The sequence below is a fragment of the Manis javanica genome, chromosome 11 (genome assembly GCF_040802235.1).
Source record: "Manis javanica isolate MJ-LG chromosome 11, MJ_LKY, whole genome shotgun sequence".
Classification (NCBI taxonomy): domain Eukaryota; kingdom Metazoa; phylum Chordata; class Mammalia; order Pholidota; family Manidae; genus Manis; species Manis javanica.
In genome coordinates, this window is record NC_133166.1 from 52,329,196 (window position 1) to 52,340,011 (window position 10,816).

At 37.5% G+C, this 10,816-nt stretch overlaps 1 pseudogene; it reads right to left on the reverse strand.

Moving 5' to 3' along the window:
• Positions 1-9,507: 9,507 nt before the first annotated feature.
• Positions 9,508-10,504, reverse strand: LOC108383262 (small ribosomal subunit protein uS10-like; annotated as a pseudogene).
• Between the last annotated feature and the right edge of the window lie 312 nt (positions 10,505-10,816).

Genomic DNA, 10,816 nt, shown 5'->3' on the forward strand with positions numbered 1-10,816 from the left:
ATTTAGCGATACCAGCTCTGTGATTTCCTTAACCAATTGATCCTAACCTGCTTATCAAAAGTGGAGGCAATTTTGATGTATCTTTTGCTTTAGCCAGAGGCAGGAAGACATTTCCACACAGTAATCGCATCCTCATAGAAATTGAAAACGTATGCTCAAGCCATGGTGGTCCTGCAAAAATATAAACCCATAAAGGGGCTCTTGATTCATTGTCATCATTCATTTTGTTTACTGGAATAACCCAAGTTTCACCAGGTTGTACAATGACTGATAGCTTTTTCATAAAAGGATATTTTATGAAATATTGAAATGTAGCCTATTTCTGCCTGATAAATGCCTGGACCTGTAAACTTTGAACCCTCATTGGCCTTTGTTGCTTGTGACCTTGTTTAAATGATTAATGTTCTTTTAACTGCAGGCTGCAAGAGGCAGCATGCACTTACTGTGTGCAGAGTCTTTATTCAAGGCACAATGAAGTTGTTCAAACATAAAACTGTTACAATATGAACTCTCTTACCCAGGGAGTTGTATCACTTTTTATTTTAGTTACCATACTAAAGGGGAATGTGTATGTTAGAGGTACATATTTTTTATTTTTAAAAGTTGCAAAAGACCCCTCAGGTTTGTAATTTCTGAAAAACATATGAACACTATGTTGACACAATGTAGTCATCATCTCCAAACTAAAAATGGAGGGGCAATTAGGATCATTTTAGCATACATTTTTTCATTATTATTGTTTCATCAATATTCAGTAGCATTTTGTACCACTTTGCTGTTATCATCAAAGCTGGAGAGTTATATCATTATTGAGCTACATGACGCCTCAAAACCCCCAACTCCATCCACTGTTAATACCCATCACTTACATATCAAAGATCTGCAATTACCCGAAGTCAGTAGAATTGCTTTCAGGGAGCAGATGGAAAATGGACTGGATCTTTCTTAGTTAAACATCACTCTGGAAGTGGTGAAGACATAACACATATTTCTCAGTGGTTTCCACCAGAGTTGAAAACAAAAGAAAAAATAATTCTATTGGCTTACAAAATGTTTTACAAACCCAAAGTTCCCTGAAAAGATTCATAGGAAATAAATAAAATGAGACATCTTTAGCAACTTGCTCAGTATACATTATTACTTCCAGTGGGTAAAAGGGTAATTGCAACTCTGAAAATGAATGTGTTTGGTAAAATACATTTTCTTATAACTACAGAAAGAAATGTCCTCCTTGTTTAGGGGTAAGGGGAAGCCAGGCAAGTACGCTATTAGGGTTAGGGAGAACAACTTTGTTTAAACAGTTAATTTGCCATGAAATCAATGGATTATTACATCAGCACTACAAACAAGACCTTTTCTTCCTCATCCAGCATACACATTACTATATGTAGGATTTTTGTGTAGCAATTTACATAAAATATTACTAGAGGTAAGGTTGTTTTTTTCTTAATAGTTCTAAGGTTAAAGTTGAAAATACCAACTTGAGCTTGGGCAGAAATGTGATCATAATGAATGTCATTTCCACATTTTCCAGTAAATCATTTCATTATCCATAATAATAATCTTCACTGGCTTTATAAATAATTGCTTTGCTAAACCTAAAGTCTGATTTTAATTTGCTATCTACATCTACATTCGCATATTCTTTTTATAGATTTTTAACAAGTTATCAGTAAAATCTTCCTTCACTCAAACATAAGTGAAAGTTTTATCTATCTTGAGATATCACTAAAATAATTTATTGCTGGGGAAACAAAACCTTTTGTCTCAAAATATATTTCTTCCCGACAGCTGTGGTATTTCAGGGAAAGCACCAAAGCTATGATGGTCTGGACTGCAATCAACTGTTCTTAATAGGAAATTTTACAGACTTTTAATAAGATAGCCTCAAATAATTTATGGGGAGAGGTTTTGAAGTGAAGAGGCATTGTTTGGCAATATGTTCTTCCTCTAATCTCAGGAAATTTAAATAAAAGAGTGCTCATTTCCTCTGCACTCAGTTTTTCTTAAAAAAAAAAAAAGATTAAGAAAAACACCTGCTACAAAAGTAACAAAACATGACTTACTTGCTTCAAGCAAAATTGTGCTAAGACAAACAAACAAATACTTCATACAGTCAAAAGGACTTCTCTTACAGACTTTCTGGTCTGTGGCAGGTTAGGAATTTCCACAGACAAATCCATAAGTCCAGGGTTGTTGGAAAAACATCAGAGAGGTGTCCTCTGTTTGCTAAATGTTTAGAATAACCCCCATGTCACCCTGCTCCCTTAGCCAGTGGTTTCCAATCTGTCCTATATCATGACATCCCCGCCCCCCAGCTTTTTTTTTTATGTTATTAAATGCAACTATTCTAATTCTTCCCACTGGAGTTCTTTGGTTTCCACCATTTTGTGGTGGGTTTTATTTGCTGGTTTTGTTTTGGTTTATAATGTTGTTGTTTTCCTAGTTAAACATGGAACTTGAAGCACTTTACCTGTCATTTTGATCATTTCATCATTTATGATGTACCAACATTTGTTTCATTTGGTTCCCAGGATAGGAGATGGACTAGATCCATGCCCTCCCATGCTTTAGTGTACAAACAAATCACTTGGGAGTCCTGTTAAAAGTCGTTCTGACTTCCTAAGTGTGATGTGGAGCTAGAAATTCTGCAACTCCATCAAGTCCCCCAGGTGATGCCAATGCTACTGACCCTTGGGCCACACTTTGAGTAGCAAGGACTAGATATCAAAGGTTTCTTCCAACTTTAAATGCCATATTCAGGGGGTGCCAATGGGGTTCCTGCAGGGTCACTGGAGAGTCTGTGAAATGACCCAAAATCCTGATCAGAAAATTCCAAAATATTTGACAGCGCACATGTAGTGTCCTTCAATAAATGCAACTAGAAGACTAGAAGTAAATCTAACATTAGCTGATTAGCAGCAAATATGATCTTGAACTTTGTCTTGGTCAAGAGAAAATTATGTTACATTCATACTATCCCTTTCTCTTCCTCTCTCTCTTTTTCAGTAACTTTCATCCCTCTTACACGCACACATTCAGTTGGGTAGCTCCTATACTTATATAAATTTTGCAGTCATTCATCAACCATCATGCAGAAACTCACAGCTATACTGATAAAAGAAAAGAAAAAAGATAGCGTGCTATGCCTCTGTTAAGATGTACACAAATTTCTCAAAGTGTGGTTGGTTCTCAGGGAAGGATGGGAGGAAATGTAGCTTTACCATGTTCCCAAGATATCCTGAGGCTTTAGCCACTAATCCAGAAATCTTCTTTCTCCAGTACTAACTCAGTCCTATGTGTCATTCATACTTTATATATAGCTAGAGATGAATGATTCTTACATCTTTTACCAAGATAGAAACCAAAGTTTTCTGTAAGATTGAAAAATAATTGCCTAGCTTAGAATCTATTGTTGTGAGCTGGATTTCATGAATTTTCCTTCTCTTCATTTTAGAGTAAGAGATATACTAATTTAGAAAGGTGGAAAACTGGTAACTCAGATTTCTATCTCTTTGTTTACATTTTATGTCTTTTTCAAGAATATAGATCAAGTGTGATGACCTCAATTTTCCACTTCACTTTGAGATGAATATCTAGTTTAATAAAACACTTCAAGAACATTCATGTTATATCAGACAAATAAGAGTGGAAAGAATTTTAAAATCATTCAAGAAATTACTTTTTGTAAATTTCCAAATTCATTTGCGTAGGATAAGCCTTCAGTCACATCATCTGAACTGATCAGAGACCAAAACAACTAAGGTTTGACATAAAGTCAAAGGCTTCCAGTTACAAGAGCAAACCAAGCTAAACAACAAAATGGTGGAGGATGGAGCAGGGGATAAGGGAGGGAAGAGCATAAAACAGAAACAGTTGTCTTTCCAGGAAGCTTCCACTTTGGAGAACATTTAGAGCTGCAAGGGAAAAAGAGAAGGTCAGCTACCCAATGTAATCAACCCACGGAATCAACAGGACAGTAGATGCTGCAGACAGATGGCCCTCAGGTCCAGTTATTCATTGCTGCATAACAAACTATCCTGAAATTTAGTGGCTTAAAACAATAGCTCTCATAAACAGTGTCTCATAATTTTGTGGGTCAGAATTTTAAGAAGGATTGCCTGTTCCATGTGGTGTCAACAGAAGTCACTTGGTGTTCAGCTTATGGATGGGCTTGTCTGTAAGATCCAAGATGGCTCCACTCACATGCCTGGTGACTTGACAGGGACGGCTGTCAGGCTAGGCTCAGCTGGGAGTCATTTCCAACCAGAATGACTTCATGAGGCTTCTCCAGCATGGCAGTGTGAGGGATCAGATTTCTTACAGTGTGCCAAGTAAACAAGGTAGAATCTGAATGGCCTGTTATGACCTACTTTTGGAGGTCATACAGCATCATCACTTCTCTGTACTCTTATGGGCAAAATGATCATAATCCTGCCCATATTTAAAGGAAGGGAACATACACCTCACCTCATGAAGGGAGAAGCGTTAAAAAATTTGTGGCCGTCTTTAAAAACTGCCACACACGGAAATCCGTGAAATACTTATAGAATTTGTAGAAGTCAGTATTTAACTAGTGGCTACCATTATGAATGCAAACTGAAACAAGTGTACCTTTTTTTCTCCATGTATGTGTGAAAGGAAAGGATGTATGTGAAATAAAAACTGCATCTACTTATTTACATTATATTTAGATGTACAAAATCAATCCTTTAAAACTTTATGACTCAATTTGACAATAATTCAGTTACAATAGTCCCCCACTTTTCTGAATGGGATGCATTCCAAGACTCCCTAGCAGATGCCTGAAACCACAGATAGTACTGAATGCTTTATATACTGTTTTTCTCCTATACATACATACTTACATATGATAAGTTTAATTTATAAATAGGCACAGTAAAAGATTAACAACAATAACTAATAATAGAACAGTTATAACAATATACTATAATAAAATTATGTGCATGTGCTCTCTCTCTCAAAATATCTTATTGTCCTGTATTCAACCTTCTTTGTTGTGATGATGTGAGATGATAAAATGCTTCCATGATGAAATGCAGTGGGGTGAATAATAAAGGCATTGTGATGTGGCATTAGGCTACTACTGACCTTCTGACAGTACATCAGAAGGAGGATCATCTGCTTCTGGACTAGGATTGATTTTACGTAACTGAAACTGTAGAAAGCAAAACCATGGATAAGGGGGAACCAATGTACTTTTTTTTAGATTGCTCACTATGGTTGTATTCTATTGCCACCTGCTTTATAAAGCATGCAGATATTGGCATCTATTGTCAGCTACATGACGATAAACTGTAGCTGTTGCTAATAAAATGCACTGTTAGTATACTATAAAGTATTTTTCATGTTAGGATTTTACTCAGCTCCCCTTAAGAATAAATATGAGTGGTTTACAAAGTCTTCTGATATTACATGGGGCCACAAATTGTTATTGTTAGTAACAGTAGTCATTGTTTTGTGGCTTTGTGCCAGATGTTGTTTGATATCCTTTACTGACAGTTTCCAAATTCTTGCCCACAACTTTGTAAATAGGTTATTAAAGTTTCATTATTATTAACTAATGGAATAAATTAAAATTCAGGGAAGATTTTTTTGAGAGGGGAATGATATAAAATGATATATAAAACTTTGCAAACCACTCACTTATCTTACATGTTTACTTGTTCACTGTCCAAATTGCTCTTCTCTGTTCTGGCAACAGATAAGATTTACATGCAGTTAAAATTAAGTAAAATTGGCAAGAATATGAAAAGTCAAGCTGGCATGAGTTGGCTCATCATAGAAAGTGGTACTGCGTGCCATCTTAAAGGTACATCTTCAACACCTGATTTTCATGGATGATGTATTCCTGAACAATCTCTGCTACTCTTTTATTTGTAGGTCAATTAAATATAAATATACTTGGGCTAATGGGCATGGGCTTTCTTTTTGGGGTGTTGAAAGTGTTCTAGAATTCGGTAGTAGTGATGGCTGCATAACTTTTGGGGGAAAAATCCCACTGAACTGTACATTTTTAGAGGTTAAATTGCATGCTATGTGTATTATATCTCAACAAAAATATAAATATGCTATTAATAATACATGATCCTATGGAAAAATCTGGGAAAGGAATATTATTAACAACTGAAAACCTTTAAAAATACTTGAACTAGCAAGTAAAGCTATTATACACAAGACGGGGTAAAGCACAATCTAATTTATATTTCTACCACAGTGTTGACAGTACCAGCCACAGTGAGGCATTAAATTCTTCAGTCAGGCAAAATGAATAGTGAGTTAATCTTTGCCACTTGTCCCCACTTACTATCACCATACCAACCACACTCCCTAAACTGCTCATTAAAATGTCAAGGAAAGAATGTGACCCAGCCTCTTCAGCCCCACTCTGACAAGACTATCAGAGCTACCAAATCAATATGTAAACTTACAGACTACATTTGATCAACTATTCAATTAACGTTTACTTTGAAACTCACTTGAAGCCACAGCACCAAAAAAAAAAAAAAAACCACACAAATCAAAACAAAGAAAACCCCCACCAAACTGAAAATTGCTGTTCATGATGATTAGGGTTTGTTTGTTTTATATAGATAACTTGTTTTTATATTTTCTTCACTTAAATTATCCATTATTAAGGCTCATATTATGTTAAAAAACACAGTTTTTATTTGGTTCTTTATTGCAAAAAGACCACAAAAATGTTTACCAATAAGTACTTCTTACAGAGGATGACAGTGGCACTAAAATACAAAATCTTTTAAATTCCAGGCATAAACTGGTAAAGGAAAGTTCTTGAGTTAAGTCAAAGTACTAGGTTTGTAGCTATAATTCAATAGCCCCACAATGCTTTTCTACAACAAAAATACCATCCTAGATTTTTGCCACTGGAGAGCAATGTATGATGGATTTGCCTCTGAAAATAGCAGAGGCCATGGTGGCGCTCTCACTAACAGAGTAGATCATAGTCATATAGCCAAGCAGCAGAGAGCATCAGCAAGCACCTCACTCTGAGCTGGGGCAGCAGACACTGAAGTAGGGAAGTCTCTGGGGCAGGCTGTCCCTTGTAGCGTCTCCTGGTGTGGTGTTCTCAGGCCCCTGTTGGCCCCAGGGCCCTTGTGGTGCCTCGAGCCCTCTGACATGTCTTTCCACTCAAGCTGTCAACTCTGACCGTGCCCTCTGCTCCCAAATTAGTCCTCCCAGATCGCTCCATAAAGCTCCTATTTCCTCCTAGATCTCTCCCCATGAATGTTAGAGAGATGATACAGACTATTTACAAGATGATGCTTTGAAAACTGCACAGCTCTGTAGAAACAGCTATTATAGCTAATATGTTAATACCCAGTATGTTTTTTAATGCTCATTAAAGGAGACTGCTTGTGGCGATATCTTGGCCCAAGGAAAGAATCTGTAATGGTAGAACGGTAAATGGGAGGAATGTTTTGGGAGATAGAGGATTCCCATCCATCCATCCATCCATCCATCCATCCATCCCATCCTATAACTGCTATCTACTCCATGATATTGTTAAATAAATAAGCCTTCTGAACTTCATTAGTTTATAGTTAGAGGCTGAGCTTTGCATCTTCAATGCTAAATTGCTTATAATTATACATATGCTATCCATATGGTTGAGAAAATGTGGGTCACTTCACTTCTGTGATTTTCTGACAATGTTTATCAAAAGCTTATTATAACACTGAGGCATTCATTGTCCCAGGGGGTCCCTTCTACTCTGGCCCTTCAAATCGCCTAACCCACCAGGCACCACTCTCTAGCTCTTCCTGAAGAGAAGGCACAAACAGTGGAAGCCTCCTGGACCCCCAGGAGGACTTTTTCCCGGTTCTCTCATTATTGTGTTATCACTCTGCAGCCTCAGATTCTCAGCTCCACACACTCACTTCACTCACCCCGCTTCTGTTTGAAGACCTACCAGGTCCCCTTCCGGCTTTTCAAACTTTGGAACTTCCCAAGATTCTAAACTCTGCCTTGCTCCCAGTTTTGGTATCCCACTAAGTTTCCAATGAGAAACTCCACCTGCATAGAATCTGGCAGGGACCAGCCCAGTTTCCCAGCAAAGGGGTGGTAGAATTCCTACAGGAAGAATCTTACCTTCAACACTAACAATTGTTATATAAGATAATATTTTGTTATGTAAATAGCATACTTAGATTAAATTTTGCTGAGATAACGTGAGAAAATGATTCTTTTATTTTGTAAGACTATAAAACCCATTTAACCAACCTTATATGATACCAGAAATATGACACATTCTTGGATGTTTTAAATAGAATGAATATTCCATCGTATGGCATTTTATGCCTCACATTTAGGTTCAGGAGGCATACTATCATGTGACATCAAAGGTCTTTGTGCATATAACAGTGGAAACAAAGAATACCCAAGATTTTTTTTTTTACATAAGTAAGACACCTTCTGATGCTTCATAAATCAAGACAAATTCAACCAATTTAGATTGGGCCCAAGAGTCTTTACATTGGCAACATTTTTAAAAGAAGAGGAAGGACACTGTAAGTAGCATTGTGCTTTATGTGTGTTTGGTTGGGGTGAATTTATTTAGAGATGTATACGTAAAGATTAAATCCATAGATATAAACATAAACAAGCTGGTTTGAATTTAGCTATCACCCAACACACATGCTCAGAAGAAATCTTTTTTCTGTTATGAGCCCTCAAATTTCTATTTCCAGCTGGTGAATGTGGTAGATTATCACTCAGCACTCATCCAGCCTCTTGCCAGTAATGTTCTTACTCAGCAAAGGCTGGAAAGCAGAAGTGAAGGCCACTTCCAAGACCACTTGAAGATAGGTATATTATTTCCTAGGGCTACTGTAACAATTTACCACAGATTAGATGATTTAAAAGACAGAATTGTATATCCTTACAATCTGGAGGCCAGAAGTCCGAAGTCAAGGTGAAGGTGGCAGGGCCATGCTCCCTTGAGAGGTTCTCGGGCAGAATCCTTCTTTCAGCCTCTGGGGGTTCCACGTGTTCCTTGACTGTGGCTGCATGACTCCACTCCTGCCTCTGCCTCCACCTTAACATGGCCTCTCTTTGTCTAAGGACATTTGTCATTGGATTTGGGGTCCAGCCAGGTAATCCAGGATGATCTCCTATCAAGATACTTAACAGAATTACTTCTGTAAAGAGCCTTTTTCCAAGTAAGGTAACATCCCCCAGGTTCTGGGTGGGCATATCTTTGGGGGAGCCACCATTCAATCCATTACACTAGAGCTTCTAGATGTGAACTAGGTTCTTCCCATTAGATAAACTGCATGGGAGTCAGAAGGCAGAAGTGAGGAGGGGGCTATCTTTCCACTACCTTGGCTGATGCTGTTGGCAGTTACAGTTATTAAGATCTTGAGATTTACTGCATCAAGTTAGCAGAAGACAGCCTTTAAATTTGTACAGATCAAGAGCAGTTCTTGATCTCCAGAGTGCAGCTCTTCCTTGCTTTCTTGAGGCCTACAGGGGCCTCCTGATTCCCACCTTCCAGTTGGGGCAGAGGTAGCTGACATTTGGGTGGGTCCGTTCTTTGGTGTTGATCTGGAAGTAATTCTGGAAGTCCAACTTGGACCCCTATAGTAAATCACTTTCTGCTTAAAATAGCAAATTAGGCAACTAAGCTCTGCAAATACATTCCTTTTCGGCAGCTGAAAAGAAATTTTTAATGTTTAAAATAGTATCATTTTAGATTGAGCTTCATACTATCTCTTATATCTGGCTCATGGTGACTAGACTAAGAAATCATTTGAACAATGAAGCACAGCTCCCTTTTCAGCAAAGTGAAACTATTCTGTATGATACAGTAATGGGGAATAACTGATACAATATGCTTACCAAACCTATATAACTTCACAGCACAAAGAGTGGACCCGGATGCATGCACATTTTTAAAAACTCATTTAGAAGGCCTTAAGAATGTGACAAAATAATCAACTTTATTGTATGAAACAGAAATAGCCTTGCTGGAGAAGTAGGGGAGAAACAAACCGATCCAAATAGCATTGGAAATGAGTAATCTGTAAAATTAAAGGCCAAAAGAACTTTTTAAAAAATAAAGTATCATTTAAAGTTCTTTTTTTTAAACTGATAACCAATTTATTATAAAGGTTGATTGAAGCGTCTGCGGTGGAGACTTCAACCTCAAATCCTGACTCCAAACTGATGGAGGTAATCCACTTAACAATCTCGGAAGGACTGCACATCAGTGAGTCACTTGTGGATCCTCATCTGAAAGTAATCCAGACTCTTAGAACCTCCATGGCAAGTGTTTTCTTGTAACAATTCTCAGTCTTTGTAAGCACAGAACCAGTCCTTTCACTCTGAGACTCTTTTCCTTTGCACCTCTGATCAAGCAGCACATACCTTCTCTATAGACTTTACGTTGTGGCTGGTAAAAGTAATTCTAATCTTGCAAATCACCATCCTCAGGTGCCTTTCCAGTACCTCTATAAGCCATGGCTGTGAGGTTCCTCAAAAAACTAAAAGTAGAGATACCATTTGACCAGTAACTCTATTCTTAGGAATTTACCTGAAGAAAACAAGATCCCAGATTCAAAAAGACATATGCACCCTATGTTTATTGCAGCACTATTTACAATAGCCAAGAAATGGAAGCAACCTAAGTGTCCATCAGTAGATGAATGGATAAAGAAGAGGTGGTACATATACACAATGGAATATTATTCAGCCATAAGAAGAAAACAAATCCTACCATTTGCAACAACAAGGATGGAGCTAGAGGGTATTATGCTCAGTGAAATAAGCCAGA